Source organism: Cryptomeria japonica, chromosome 3, assembly GCF_030272615.1.
Source record: "Cryptomeria japonica chromosome 3, Sugi_1.0, whole genome shotgun sequence".
In the NCBI taxonomy this organism is placed as follows: Eukaryota; Viridiplantae; Streptophyta; class Pinopsida; order Cupressales; family Cupressaceae; genus Cryptomeria; species Cryptomeria japonica.
The window spans coordinates 981,138,518-981,155,004 of NC_081407.1; positions in this window are offsets into that span (position 1 = coordinate 981,138,518).

Genomic DNA, 16,487 nt, shown 5'->3' on the forward strand with positions numbered 1-16,487 from the left:
ACGGGTTCCACTGAATAACCCCCAGGATTGAGAAGTTGTCTCTTCCTTATGGGTTTGGAGGAAAAGGGGAAAGGAGGAAACTTTAAGAACAGTAAATCTAGACTATTGAGGTGATATGTTAGAGCATTTTTTAAAGACATGATCATACAAAACCCAAATACATATGATTTTCATAAGCCCATTCAACAATCTACAAGTCTGAATTAGGAACATAACCAAGATACAATTAAATTTATTTGCAACATAAGGAAATACTCATCATGCATTTACCAGATAACAAGTGCAAAACATAGTTTAATCGACAAAATCTTAGATAGATGTATTCCCAAAGTTATTAGAATTCTAATAGAACAACACAGAAAAGACCATCAAAGCATATTGAAAGAAGTATCATAAAGGCCGCAGGCACAATTTGAATAACCTTCTCCAGAAAATAGTAATAGTTTTAAAAGGCTAAAATCCGTACTAAGTAAACTTAATTTTTCTTCAAAAGTTCTGAACCCCCCCTAACAGGGAAAAAAACAAGCATAAATAGAGCCCTTGACTCTGGAAAACAACTCCCAAACACGCCAAAAAGGCATAACCACCCTTGAATAGAAAACCATGTCGTGTCACCCTAAAGATCACACCTAGCAAAATGGTCCCGAGACTTCACTCCTTGCCTGCAATGATCTTTATAATGTCATGAACCGAAAAGATTTCGCTAACCGTGAACAGGCTGCTAGAAAATCTTTTCAAATAGAAATGCACCTGCCAAAACATGACGGTGCCAGGTAACCACTTGCTTACTGCGCTATAAGCTGGGCCTCGAAATGAAACCCAGTCAGCATGTCTTTCCATTTGTCACCATCATGCCACTCCAAAAACTGAACACCAAATACGGATCGAGGGAGTAACGTCGAGCCGACAATTGTCTTGTACGCCCTGTGCTGCTGGAAAACTAAAAAGGCGAAAAAAGGTAACCCAACCGAAAACCTTAGTCACGGGGTTTTTAATGTGAACATTTCTTGGTGACTAATAAGGGAAATTCTGCCTATGGAATATGAGAACCCAAAACTACTGGCTCATAGACCAGACTTCATACCAAAACGGGACGGAGCAGATCGAAGGCCTACTGCAAAGGCGGCTATTCATCCTCAAAGAGTGTAACCTGCGTCTCTAAATTCTGGAAATAATGATCTAGGAAAATCACTTCATAAAAAGGTAAGGGTACAAGTTCATCTTGGACCTACTTCAAGAGAGCAGAGAGTTGGTCCAAAGGGTGTAAAAGACACTCCACGTCGGTCATCGAAATAGGATTCCGTAGGTGCTACAAGAAAGCTCTATCTTGTTGCAAATGCTCAACCTAGCTTAATATTTTCTCAATCCCTAGCACAGTATCATCCACGGGAAAAGGAGAAGGTAGGGCCAATGAAACAAACCTCTCTAAATGCTGCTTGATGTCTAGAACTGAAAATTGCAAGTGCACAAGGGCTGTTGAAGCCTGCATGATTATTCTGTGCTAGTTTATGAAAATATTCCTTTCTAATCAATTGCCGATGGTCAATAATCCCTTTCTCCCTCACTCCCTCATCTTGAGCAGAATACAACAACTGAATAAGACCCTAGGCTATCGAGAACTTAGGAGCGATGACAAGCATGAAACTGCTAATGAGGGCATTGGCCTCAACATAGAGGGATTGCACATCACTAAGGAGTCTTAGCATAGGTTGCAGGGAAGGGCAGTACTGCTTTACCTTTTCCCAAGGAGAAACATAAAACTTTGTCAACATGGTAGAAAAATCTAGAGAAATCTACTGTGGAGGTGGAATGCTCAGTAATCATGAAATTTCATTATCCTTCACAACCATCTCCTGCTGAAGCCGGCTGCATTTGTTTTGTTCAATGGCCACTTGATTCTCCAAAGTAAGGATCTTTGCCTCTCTAGTTTGGACATCTTGCTGCAACTGCGATGTACGATCTTGTTCATGCCGCAAAAGAGTCTCAAACTCTAAAATGCACTCACCGGATTGTCCAAAACTAGCCTCTCTTGCTTTTAGCTCTGCTTTGAAATTTGTCTTTTCCTTAGACAGTGATACTTGGGCTTCACTCAGTTGACGGGCATAATCGTCTTTTAGAAGGATTTCTTCACGCAGTTGCATCTAGACCTGAGTAACATCCCTAGAGACAACTTTTAATTGTTGTATTTCTACATCCCTCTCTTGCAATTCCTTTAGAGCTATGTTCCTTGTCACCTCTTAGCCTTTTAGTTGAGAGCTCACATTATTGAAGGCCGACTGCAACTTCCCTTTCTCCGAATTAGCCTAAGCCAGCAGTATTTGTAGACGACTGATTTCTGAGCTTTGGGCTTTATCTTCCTTCCTTTGCTGGGCGAAGGAATTTAGAGACTAGCATTCTCTGCTTGGAGCTTTTCCAGATGGTGACTCTTCTTGATAAAATCTGTGGATACGGCTTTGAAGTCTCCTCCATCGTTTCTACTTTGTCAGATGTGTTGTCTTCAAAATCTGATTCTCTTTAACATCCTTAAAATAATATGATTGAACTCGGTGCAAAAAAGACATCAAAGATAAGGAAATTCTCAAGATAACATATGACAAGGTTTGATTGAACCTTCTACACTTCGGACTTACTTAGAGCCCAGGTGGGTATACCTTTGTGAATTGAATTCACACTTTCAAACATAAACCCACAACAAACCAGTCCAGAAAACCAGTGGATCTATTCACCTTGAAATTAACTGAGAACAAAGAATAGAAATTATACTTAAATTCAACATTTCGATCAACAAAACATGCAATAAACAACTTCAATCAATACTAGTGCCTTATCCAAGGTCACAGAGTCATCTAAACTCAGATAATACTCCTCAAACAAAATATCTTTATGCATGTCATTGGCTTGGTTTTTATTAATCCTTATATATGCCTGACACCTACAAGAACTCATGCATTCCAAATTAAGCTATGATCATCAAAATTCAAAGTCCCTTCCAAAGAGTTTACTGGTATGAGTGATCCCTGCATCTTTAATCTCCCTCCTAAAGAGAAAAGCTAGAGAACACTTCTACTAAAAATTGCTTTGCAATTCCATTCAAACTAAATAACCCTGGATTATTCAGAATGAAAATAGTAAACAAGTTGTAAACACACTTGAAGACGACAAAAAGCTTCACTCAAAACCGATGGTCTATATATTGATATTAAGTTCAAGAAATATTACAAGAAGTTTTTGAATATTCTCCATTAAACTTAGAAAAGCGCAGATAAATTTCTGCAGCGTTTTCTTACAATTCTTTTGCGATCCTTTTTCCTCTAGTCCTGGTATCCATTTATAACAACATGGATGCACAAAGCTTCGGACTTCTCGAGGAGAGTTTGTTACAATCATTTCTTTCAAAATAAAGAGGTTACAAGCTTTTTGCAAAAACAGTTACAAGCTCTTTTCGGCCTCTGCAGTTTCTTCAACAGGCTGTTCAGTTGCAACCTCTTCTACCTTTTCAGGGGTGCTCTCCAACTATTCCGGATCATGGGTGGCATATTTAGTTGTCCACTCATCATACACCTCTTCTATCGGCCATGAGAAATTAATCACTTTATCCTTAGTCTTAGTCAACCTTTTCCAAGAATTTCTCATTTTGTTAACTTCTGAATTGAGAAAACCATAATGTGACTTAATTTTCTCTATCTCTTGTATTGTCAAAACAAAGAAAGAAGCATCATCTAAATCAATAATTCCTTTAATTCTTGCTGACAATTTAGCTTCTATCTCCTTAAGCCACATTTGTTTGTCCTTTAATTGATCCGGGCCAGCAAAAAACTCCTGGGAGCAACTCAAAAACTTGATCAATATACTCCTTTTTCCACAAACTAACCTTCCTATCAACATTATCCACCTCTGCTACTAATTGTACTAAAACTTTAGTGATGTCAGAAGTGGATCTAATGATGGGATTGACCCTTGCTTCATCGTAGGATACACACATAAACTCTAAATCTTGCTCCCTAGGCCTCCATTTGTCAAAAATAGGTGTCAAAATGGCTTTGTCTCCCCTGAGCTCATTCCATATATCCACAATTTTACCTACATTGTTGTAGAGCAATGAAGCATTCATTGTATCTGCAAAACTGAAAATTGTAGCCCTTACTCTCTCCTCATACTTCTTTGCATATAAGGCCTGAGCCTGTTTTAAGTTTTCTAATTCTTGAGGAGTAATTTCAACCATTTGAGAGCTGGAGGGTGCTGGAGATGGTGGAAACTCAATGATAGGGCTAGTAGGTGGAGGTCTTGTAGGAGAAGAGGAGATCATCAGTGTTGAAGACTCACCTTGATGGTATTGTCCAGTCAACTGGCTCTGCAGCTTAGCAATGATGCTATCTTTACCTTTTACCTCCTCCTTAGCATTGTTATAGGCCTTCAAAATTGTTTCCAATTGGACTTGGAGGGCCTCTTTCTCTTTGGCTTCCTTTTTTGCTACTGCAACACTAAATTTTGCAATCTCTAACACAGTACTAGCAGCTTCCACTACCCCTATACTCTGCACTCTCTTCACCATCATCCCACCAAGGTAACTTGACCCTGGGGTGTCTTTGCTTTTCTTACTCTCATTTCTCTTGAGAGACCACATGACGAGTGCAACATTATCCTTATTGAAAGTAATCCCCTCCATGGGTTTGGTCTCCTTCCTCACTGCATCTAGTACCAGGGCATCTGCTATATCCCACTCGGGTAAAATAAGCACTCCAGCTTGTGCCACCATATCTCTCCCTTGCTCAGGGGTGATGGTTTTAAACTCTTCCATCATCTCTTGCTTTATTTCCTCTTCAACTAGGGCTGGATCTTTATTAGGCTGCTCAGCCTTTCTCTTTTCACATCTAGCATTATATTTATCTATGTTTTGTTTCCATATAAACTGTATAAATGCTTTTGATGTGACAAAATTGTTGTCAGCCAAGAAGGCATTACTTGCCTTCTTTATCTCAGGATCCCACTCCTAGCCTTTGAGTTCAGTGGTGGTAATATCCATTTCAGCAGCAAGAGGTTCGTCTAGCATTCCTTCTTCCACTTCATCATAAGTACAGGCAATTTCCCCTAGACTACCTAATTGTAGGAGTTGCTCAGCTGCTGCTTTTTCATTTCCTATATGGATAGGGGATTGGGATGTGGAGTACAAAGGTGTATCCAATTGTACTTCTTTCCCTACCCTTTTCTTCTTTGGGCTTTCTTGGATGTCGATGACATCTTGTATCTTCCTCTTTCCTTTAGAGGTAGAGGGCTCCCCTGTCGTAGGCATCAGCACACTGTAACTGGATTTCTTGTGCAATGTATAATCATCAAGAGGGATTGCTTTGCTGGAAGCTGACCTACTTAGGATCATTCTCGCCTTTTCAGGGTTTCTTTTGATTACAACTTCCCTCTTCTCCTTCAGGGTCTGCATCACATCTTCAAAGCAAACAATTAAAAACTTTATTTTCTCCTCCAGAGGGAAAAAGATAGACAATGGGTCATAGCTGGCATCAAACTGATGCACGAAATCCAAGGCTTTTTTATAAGCCACCCATTTCTCTTTCCTTAGCTCCTGCTCATCTAGATCAAACTCATTTCTGATGAGGTCTTCAGGAAACTGAAATTGATGGGGCTTACCCCTACATGCTGCTTTTTTTTTAAACATGCCATTGAAGAAGTCTTCTGGATCAGCACACTTGGACACTACAGTGGACAAATGATAAGGCTTGAGAAAATCCTCAAAGCAATTCCAACCTCCCTTTGTTATTACAAATTGGTGGGCTATGGTAGCTATAGGGAAAATAGTCCCTTTACCCCTGCCTGTCAACTCCGCCTTTTGTACACCACCAATTTGTCTAAGGATCTTTGCAATTCCCACTTTGAGAGGGACCTGGTAAGGTAACAAGAATGGGGTGCCTCTGAAACCAAATACTCTGAAAATTGTCGAGATTGGATACAAATAAATGTCACCCCAATTGTGAACAATTTTTATGTTCTCTGCGAATTCTTTTGGTCTTATGAATTCCAGAAGAACCTTGGGGATTCTTGGGTTCTCCGAGCAGAGGAGAGTTCTAATCTTGGATGCAAAGTATTTGTCAAACTTCAAGAAACTAACATCCTCTCTATCCCATGACAACACAGCACTCCATAATTGTACCGACATTTTTTCTCCTTCTTTCTCCTTGACAAGGTCCAGTCCACTGGCAAAGCAATCACCACCTTTGAAAAGAAATAGATGCATTAGGAGTGAGTACCATCTGAAAGGCCTATCCACCTTTCCATTCTTTATTCCTGTTAACCCTCCATGGATAGCATCAGCAATGAAAGAAGCATAATCAAATATAATTGCAAGAGAAAGATTCAAAATTTAAGCAATCATTAACAGGTAGTGATTTGGCATATTTGCTTCAGCATCTTCTCCCAAAACTTGGCAAAGTGCCCAATACATTCCTTTAGCCCTCAGGGTGAACATACTTAATGAAAAGGGCTCTTGTGTGTTTTTTCCTACAACTGTTAACCCACCTATCTTCACAAAAAACTCCTTGAGAGGCCCGTTCCTGAGATGACTCCTCTGTGCACTGTAAATTTGAGCTAATGATTTGAAATTTATGGGTTCTAGAAAATTGGTAAACTCATTAAGCCCAAAAGCATTCTTGAATTCTTCAACATTAATCTCAATAAGGGTTTTTCCATTTATATCTCGAATGCTTCTTGTGACTGGATCATAGTTGAGCGCAATTTGGGTCAACAAATCTATGTCCATAAATACCCCTGAGACTACCAATTTCCCAACATCTAATTCCCAAATACTGTTTTGCGGGGCCGGAGAATTTCTCATTCCAAATATAATCTTAAATAACCCCAACCCAGACAATCCAACCTGCGGGTCTCTCAACCAGTTACCGTTGTCATACAGTCCTTCTCCTATCTTTAAACGGGGAGCTCTAGGCACTAATTCTTTTGCCTTCGATGCCTGATTAGTTGACAACGTCAACTATTCCAGATAATCATCACAGACACTCCTTTCTGAATAATTAACTTTGCTAGAAAATTCTCTTTTAGGAGCCATTTAAAAAATGTAAGAAATGAATACCACTCCTAGACACTTCTGTGACGAATCAATATCTTATCTAAAACACACCACACAGGAATTGCTACACAGGAGTACAAGAAAACCTATTCTTAATCTTGAAGGAATTTGCTCTACAACTGAACTGACTTGCTCTATACCTGAAGAAAATAGCTCTGCATCCGCTCCTCTACAAAAATTCTTTAAAAGATATCTTCACCCGGTTGATAGGAAATCAAATATTGTACTCAGGGTCTTAACTACAACATTGATTTCGCATGCTTCGACCGTCCCTTCAAAATTGAATTCATAGGAGAATTCATATTTTTCGCTCCAACGGGTCACAACATTCCTGCAAGTCTTTCATTTTTCTCTTTCGCAACTTCGCAAAGCATAACTATCGGGCAGCTTGGTCCTGCGAAATAGCACCGACCGTCCGATCAAAAGAAACTTGATCGAGCATTATACTAACTAACAGCTTTGGCTCCGCGCTGGGTCCCGCTTCTCTATTGGCTACATGATACCACATGGCACCCAACCACTGGCCTTGAAATGTCTTTCACATTTGACTTAACGCTGGCCGCATGTCCTTTTCTTATATTGCCGGTTCTACCTTGGCGGGCCCACAGCTTTCTTCTAAGACCACGTGTCGTTGGACACGTTGCCATCTATCACGACATGTGGACGACTCTCATTCACTTTCGCTATTTCGTAGGGTATAAAGAACGAGCATCTTACCCTTGCAAAATAGTGCAGGCCGTCAGATCATTTTTTAATTGATCGGCATTTAACCATATGAATAGGCTTTCGGGAGTGGTGGGCCCTCTGATTCACTATGAACACCTGGTGTCCAGTCATCTGCAGCGCTGACATGACCATCCATCACGACACATGGATGACTCTCGTTCACTTTTGTTATTTCACAGGGTATAAAGCATGAGCATCTTACCCTTGCGAAATAGCACAGGCCGTCAGATCATCTTTTAATTGATTGACATTTAACCATCTGAATAGGCTTCGGGAAGGGTGGGCCCTCTGACTCACATTGAACACCTGGCATCCAATCACCTTCGGAGTTGACTCGTCACTTTTTCATATGCCAAGAGAAATCCACTGGGCTCCAATAAATTCTTGATAGCTGTATCCGCCATGTCATCTCCTAACTTGCGACCTGACTCATCTCTGGGGCCCGCCTTTTAGCCTTTAATCCTGACCTGCTGACTATTGTGACTTATGCCGCGTGCTGCCATTTTACTTGCTCTCATCAACCAGCTAGACCGCCTAGGTGGCATGCCATGTCATTTTCGCAGCTTTGCTGGTTTTAAACTACGTGCAACTTCACGTAGTGAAATAGCGAAAGTCGTAGATTCATTCGCGAGATGCGCACTAGTTACTGGGCCCGACAACTTTAGGAGAAAAAACATATAAGGCATAAATTTTGCGATTAATTAACATGACCACCTAGGAAAACGACAAGGGGGGACACTTCCTACGATCCCATGACCCATTACTTAAGTGAATAAAGTAACAAAAGAATAGAAACCAGAGGGTTTTAAACAAACATTAGAGGATCTAAAATAAAAAACCCCTGAACCCTTGAGGCCTAAAAGAAAGCTGAAGCATTTGAAAAAGTGTCCTACTCAAAATTTCAACAAACCATAGCCAATCATGGGAAAAGAAAAGCCCATTTTTAATCAGTGATAACAAGATGTCGTCGCACTTTGAAGACTAATGCCGATGGCTTGTAGCGTGTAATCATTTAGGCTCATCTGAGATTTCGGCTTGTCAACCTTGGGAAAAAGATTTGCAAAGTAGAGGCAATCCTTTTGCTCACTGAAATGTGTTTGCAAATGAGGGCAAGCTGGACGAGCGCCTTCTTTTTCCTTCTGGTTTCCCATCTTAGCCGGGCGAGTGGTTCTATCATAAGCAACCTACTGCTGGAACTCATTTGGATTATTGATAGCTTGATCTGCAAAAGCTGCACTAGGAGGAACTGCAAAGAGGAATTGCGAAATGGGCCCAGCGAAAGCAGTCTGGATGGGATGGGCCAGAGCCGACAGGAAAAATAATGGGACAAAGGGGGGAGCCCCTAATGGGAAAGGGCTTGAGGATGCTACTCGCATAACTTGAGGAGAGGATTCTCCAAAACCTAGTGTATGCGACACGCGGGTTGTTTCTAATGCTGATGAGGGAAACACTACGGATGTGAAAGACGTGTTTGAGAAAGGGACAGAGGCCTGCAGGAGCACATTTTGGGGATCAATCGGCATACCTATCGGGGCTAAAGTGAGAGCAATAGGGATTGAGGTCTGCATTGCAGTCATGGGGACAACCAAAGAAACAACTTGAGCTAGAGATGAGGGAAAAAAGGGGCGTACTTGAACAGTGGAAGGCAGTGGCTGCTGAAGATCTGAGGGTGTTTCTGGAATTTGAGAGGGCGGGTTTCCTCCTAACGTGCTAGGATATTTCCTCTTCTTTGGAGGGCTCTCATGGGACTACTTCACAGATCGCCTTTTACCAGCCTGCGAACGAGGCTTGTGAGCTGCACTATCCAAAGGAAGGAGAATTTGTGGTTCCAGATCTTGCCCTTCAATATTTATAACCTCTACCTCCTACTGCAAGACAACCTCGGGAGACGAGTCTCCACATGAGGAACTATCACCTGTCTCATCATCAAATTTATTTACCTTACACCATTCCTATTCAAAATGCTCATCCAAGGGGCATTTTTGATGCTAACTCTAGGATGATTTACCTCTTGTCGATAGATCCAAAAATCTTCCCTTTTCCTTCTAGACCAAACTAAAGTCTTCATGTTTTCCAACAATGCCCAAGGGATAGGCTTCGCGAGGTTGAACTTCTGCAAGGGAGAATAAAAATTTAGCCATGGGGGGCATCTTAAGACAGGAAAATCATTAGGGCCCACAAACAGGTTCGGGTCGTCAACCCGGAGGTTCGTGCACTCTGCCCATGAATTATGAGGCTCATGCCTGACAACATTCTTTCTTTTGTTTAAGCAACCGTCAGGGTCATAGCTCCAAGAGTCATCAATCACTACAAAACCAAGCTACACCATCTTTGACGTTAGTATTTCTTCTGCAATTTTCCTTCTCACTAGAGTGATCGAGCCAATGGCCCTGTTATCTTCGGTGATAGAGGTATCATGTTTTCCTGCCCTGATGGCTCCTTCGATCCTCACCAACTACCTTGCCATTTCAAGAGTCAGGGTTCGATCAGTTACGTAAGTGGGCAGCTGGAAAGGTTCTTCGAAGAACCCATACACTCGGATGAAAGAAAAATCAGGGCCCACAAACCAGTTGCAAGGAGGGTGCTCATTTTGCATCCAGTTCATCTAGATCTGGGAGAAACGAGCTAATGGCTCATTGGGGATCACTCCAAGGTCTTTGAGCATGGGAGTCATGAATAGAACCAAAAACTGATATGAATCATAGGAGGTTGGCAACAGAGGTGTCCAACAGGACACCGACATTACATTTTCAGATTTGTCGTAAATGGCCAAGTGCATGAACTTCCTGAATAAAGCCTCATTTTGGTGCAAAAGTAGGTGCACCAATACCAAAGAGAATTTGAAGCGCCACAACTGCTGGAACTCAGATAATTGCTTAATAATAGCCCTGGCAATAGTTACAGAGAAGTTTAAGTGAAATAGTTCCCTTTGCTTCCTACATTTGAAAAGAAAGCCCATCATGGGAGCTATGATATCCCAGTCACTATCATGACCACACAACCATGCCAGGGTAGAAGAGATATCCTTGATGTCATCTTGCTTTAGATCACTGTAGGACAAAGGGAACTTCAAAAGTCTAGCAGACAGACTTCAATTGAGAGTTCTTTGACAGAAAGTCAAAGCATCTCTCCTGGTGCTCTAGGAACTCCTCCATTGAGCTTTCTGAGAAAACCTCCATTGCTTCAAAAATTGGGAAGCACATCATCTCCCTAATGGCTTCTGGAGATATGACCAATCTCAAGAGGGAGCCGCTGACAGAGCATGAGGTGGGATCAAAAACCTCTGTGCAAGCTGCTACGAGCTCAGGGCAGTATGAGACTATGAGAACCAAGCATCGGGGAGCACCACTATTCCAGAAACATACCACCACGGATTGGGAGTCAATTCTGTGATGCAACATCCTCGAGCAAGTAGCCTCTCTGAGGTTCTTGGGCTACTTGCGAATCTTGGGTTCAAAAATATTTTTCAAAGAATCCAGAACAACAAACACATTCCGGGTTGTTGTTTTAGCATTGGCCTTCATTTTTGGATACTCCTCCTTTGGAGGGACGACATGCGCAGAATAAGATAGCTCCCCAAAAACATTAACCCAGAAACCTCCAAGAACAACACTTGCGGATGCAACCTCAGAATCTATTATGGGCAGAAAGCTTCCCTTCCTTGATAGAAAAATTCTAAAATCAGGATATAAAACTTGCTTGTCTTCTTTTCTTTCGCTTTCAAAAAAAATGGATAGATAGGACGGAAGAGCTTCAAGCCTTAAATGCAAAACGTGCCTGGATTTTCGCAAAAGCGAATTTAATGGAAAGTACCTACTTACATGTGCGCCAACTCAAATTGTTGTTGTAATAAACCCCCACAGATGAAGGGCACTGCCATCCCCGCTTCCCAAGAATTCCTTTGGCTAGTTTGCCATTACTCGGGGAAAATTCCCTTAGGCAAATCTTTTCTTTGATCGAGAGGATCGGCCAGTAATAAAGTTCACGCGAGCTGAAACCTTCCTACGGAACTTAGTATTTAAAACACGACGCACCTATATGTACGCATGGTTCTTTGCTCATATCCACTTCCTACTCGAGGTAACTGATAGGACATCGGTATTCTGAGAACAATCCCATTTGCATGACGCGAATTAGTGAAGATATGATAGAAACATTGGGATTTGGGAAGGCATGTAATCTAAGCATTCGACATCTTTCTGCTGAAATTTTGCTATAAATATGTCTTTTCAGACATTCTTTTACCACATTGCAAGCTTTAACGATGGAGCTTCTGTAGAAATGGATACTCTTGTTAGGCTTGTCAGCAACAAAGCACAAGTCGCTTTCTTGGGAAATATCTCTGACCGGAGGTTGTAGGGGATGACGCGTAGGAAGAATCCTTTAATAATAGCCGCCACCAAATGGATACTTGGAGAGGATTTTGTTGGTAACCCAGACCGATACCGAGTGAATAAGGACATCTGCTCACGATTTATAACCTCTCTATTGGATTGCGGTCAGTCTGGGTTGCTAGCGACGTAGCTGACTCAGGCTCTCTTTTTCGAGGATTACTTGGGCAGACTGGAGAATGTAGTTGCATACTACATCCCCTTTCGAGGGCTTCCTCTGGCATCTGACCTGGAGTGGTTCATCACACTCAATGAGGAGGTGGCTTGGCACCCACTCATTGGTGGGCTGAAAACAATGACGTTGTCCTCTCATCGGTATCGCGTTGAGCTTGCCACAAAATTTTTTCTGCGCATCCATTTGATAGTCCTAGTCCCAGAAGGTATGGATTGGTATACTGGATTTAGGGACTATACCTTCCCAATAATTTTGATGCCCAGGGAGCTCGAGAATGCCTCTGACTCTGAGTGGCTGGGAGAAGAGGAAACCTCTGACGCTGATGAGGAAGAGACTGAAGAGAGCCACTAAAGAGGTGACGAACCATCATCTTGGATTTGAACAAAATGATTGTAGAAAAAGGAGAGGCTAAGAGCCTACCCATTTTGTAATGAAAATACAAGAATGCTTTTAATATAATTGATTTTTGCTTTTCTCTTTTATCTGTCTTCTCTTCTTTCTCTATTTGTTTGCTTGATTCTAGCTGGAAATAAATAAGATAAATAGGCACTATATACATTATATACATGATATACATTAAAAAGGGGATGAAAAGGTTTGAGGTGGAAACCATTAACTGGGATGGGGAGGGGGTCCCCATTCATGTCTTCTAGCTCGAAAGCATTGAAACCTTTGCAATGTATAATGCAGAAAGGTCCCTCTCATAGGCAGTTAAACTTGGTGTGCTGACTAGGCTTCGTCGTCTTTTCGTTATATTTCAATACGAGGTCTCCGAGGGCGAAAACCAGATCAAAACTCTTTTTATTATCAAACCATCTTTTGACAGCTTCTTATCTATCTTGGAGGGCCGCGAAGGTTGCCTCCCTTGCTTCTTCTAGCTCCATAATCTTTGCTAATCTTACGGCCATGGGGCCATTTTCGGCAACCTCCATTGATTTTAGCAATTGCAATGCTGGGATCTCTAGCGACATGGGGAAAAGTGCATCTTTTTCGTATACAAGCTTGTACAGAGAATTATTTAGAATCTACTTGGGTGTTATGTGGTCCACCCATAGGCGCTTCTTAGGTGGTGGTGCCACTCCCTCTTGTATTCAGAACCTATCCTTTTAATAAGTCTGATCAAGTTTTTGTTAGTGGACTCAGCAAGTCCATTCCCTTGAGGGTAGTAGTTAGAAGAGGTTTTGAGATAAATACCTTTGCTGAGGGCGAATTGGGTAATTCATGACCCTATGAATGCGCACACATTATCTGATATAACGGTTTTTGGGGGACCGTACCGACACCTCAGATCCTCTAGGAAAGCCAACACCTCACTTTTTGATGAATTCCGTAAAGGAACGACTTTAGACAATTTGGTGAAATAATCAGTAGCAGTCAGGATCCACTTATGTCCGGCTGAACTTGGGGGTTGAACATTTTGATAAAATCAAAGCCCCATTGAGCAAAAGGCTCTTCCACTGACATGGGCTTGAGTGGCATTGCACCTTTCTTACTCCTTCCTGTGTAATACTGACAGTCTTTACATCCCCTCACTAAATTGTGTGTATCTTTGAACATGGACGACCAAAAATACCCAGCTTGAGTAATCTTGATAGCAGTTGTGGGTACAGAGAAGTGGCCTCCTGAGCAGCTGTAGTGGAACTCATGTAGGATTTTATCAGCTTGGCTCTGGTCCACATAACCGAGCAGGACTCCATCAAAATTTATTTTGAAAAGAGTTCCATCTATTAAGCAAAAACCACTATTTTGGAGTCTGTAAAATCTTCTCTTAGCCGGGGGAGATTTTTGGGAAAAATCTCAGTCTTCATAAAGTGCTTTCTTTTGTCAATCCAGCTGTCACTTGGAACATCAGGCACAAACATAACTGTTTCCTCTATGGCTGCTTCATCATTGCGGGGTTCACATTCTTGCACTATATATTCACACAAGCCTCTCCTGCAAATGAGCTTTGTTGGCTTGATATCGACATCATATTCCAAGATCTTAGTGGTCCAATTTGCCCTCTTTTTAGTGATGTCTCCCTCCATAATGTATTCCCTTACTGCGAGATGGGCTACGTACACCGTGGTTTTATTACAGGCAATGAAATGCCTGAATTTCTTTAGTCCTTTTACGGCGGCTAAGGCCTGCTTTTTGACAAAGTTGTATCGGGCCTCATAATCTTTGAGAGTTTTTGAATGGAAATCTATGGGATTCTCTCCTCCCTTTTGGGCATCTTTTTGGGTTAGGACCATGGTGATGCTATGCTGACCAGAAAAAAATGTACATTATGAAGTCCTTGGACATGTCTGGGTTAGACAATATGAGAGCGGAACAAATAGCATTTTTTATTTCATCAAAAGCTTTTTTGGCCTCAGTAGTCCATTTTAAATGTATATCTTTTTTTAACATGAGAGTGATGGGTCTTATTATTTCGGCAAAGTCAGAGATAAAATGACTAACAAAATTGACCTTTCCTAAAAAAGATTGGACTCCCTTTTTGTTGACCAGGAGGGGAAGGTCTTTAATAGCTTTGACTTGGTCTGGGTCAATGGAAACACCCTCTTTTGAAACTATATGCCCAAGTAATTTTCATTGAGGAACCCCAAAGATACACTTTTTTGGGTTTAAGGAAATCCCAAATTCAAGACATTTTTGGAGGACTAACTCGAGATGATCAAAATGATCCTCCCGGTGTTTGGAAAACATAGTTAGGTCATCTAAGTATATTAAAATGATCTTATTAATTATCTCTTTGAAGGCTAAATCCATGGCCCTTTGAAAGGTTGCTCTAGCATTTGACAATCTGAAAGGCATCTTTTGGTACACAAATGTCCCCCACTTAGTGGTGAACATCGTCTTGTGCTGGTCCTCCATGTTCACACATACTTGGTTATATCTTGAGAAACCGTCAAGCATTAAGAACATTTCTAATCCTACCACTATGTTCAGTAATTGTTCCATGGATGGCAGGAGATAGTGGTCTTTGAGAGATGCTTGATTCAGATCTCGAAAATCCACACAGAGCTAGATATCTCCATTCTTTTTTCTAACAGGGACCAAATTTGACACCCATGTACTGTGCTTTATGGGGTAAATGATCCTTGATTCGATTAGCTTTTTCAACTCCGGAGCCATGAGGGATTCAATTTTTGGGTTAACTGGTCTTTGATTCTGCCAGACTGACTTGGCCTCATTTGCGAGCTCAATGGTATGCTAGATGATATTAGGATCATATCCCCTTAAATCCTCATAAGACCAAGCCATGACACCTTCATATTCATCACAGTATCAGGCCAACTTCTTTTTGTCATAGGAGGAAATACCTTTTCCTACCTTGAGAACTCTTCCACTGCCGACTGACATTTTGGCGTAATCCTCTTTGTTTGCTGTGAGCTTCTGCTTATCCTTCTTAGCATCCTCATGGTCAAACAAGTTCTCTAAGGTGATCAAACCATTAGGGGGCTTATTGGATCTTAGGTGGATGACCTAATTCCCGTAAGCTTCTTTTTATCTTAGGTTGCAGCTGATCAGCAAATTATCTTGAGCTTTGGATGAACAAAGTGATTTGTTCATCACTCTCGAACACTTCCCAGTAAGTATCATTATCAGGGATAGCCAGGCGGACAACCACATTGATTGCTTGGGAGCTGGTTAGGAAGTCCGTAGCAGAATCAAATTGTGCTCTGATGGTGGCCATTTGGTTCGTTGTGGTATTTAGTTTCCGAGGAATGCTTATGATATTGAAAGCATTGAAACTTTCTATTAGATCCCACACTCTAGCGTGGTAAGACCTCATGTGGACATGCTTGGCACTGGATATCCCTCAACCTTGATGAACCACTAGCTCAGAATCGCCAAGGACTTTACATTTTTTAATGCGCATCCTTTCCGCCATGTTCAAACCTTGAATCAGTCCTTCATACTCTGCTTCATTATTTGAGCATGCAAACTACAACTAGAAAGGCTTTAGGATTTGATCGCCTGAAGGGGGAGTGAGACAAACTCCTGCTTTGGAGCCCATCTTGCATTTGGCACCATCAAAGTGTAGGGTCCATAGTGCTGAAGACAATTTCTCTTCAGAGAACAGATCCTTTGTAAGCTTTGGGATGATCTGATTTTC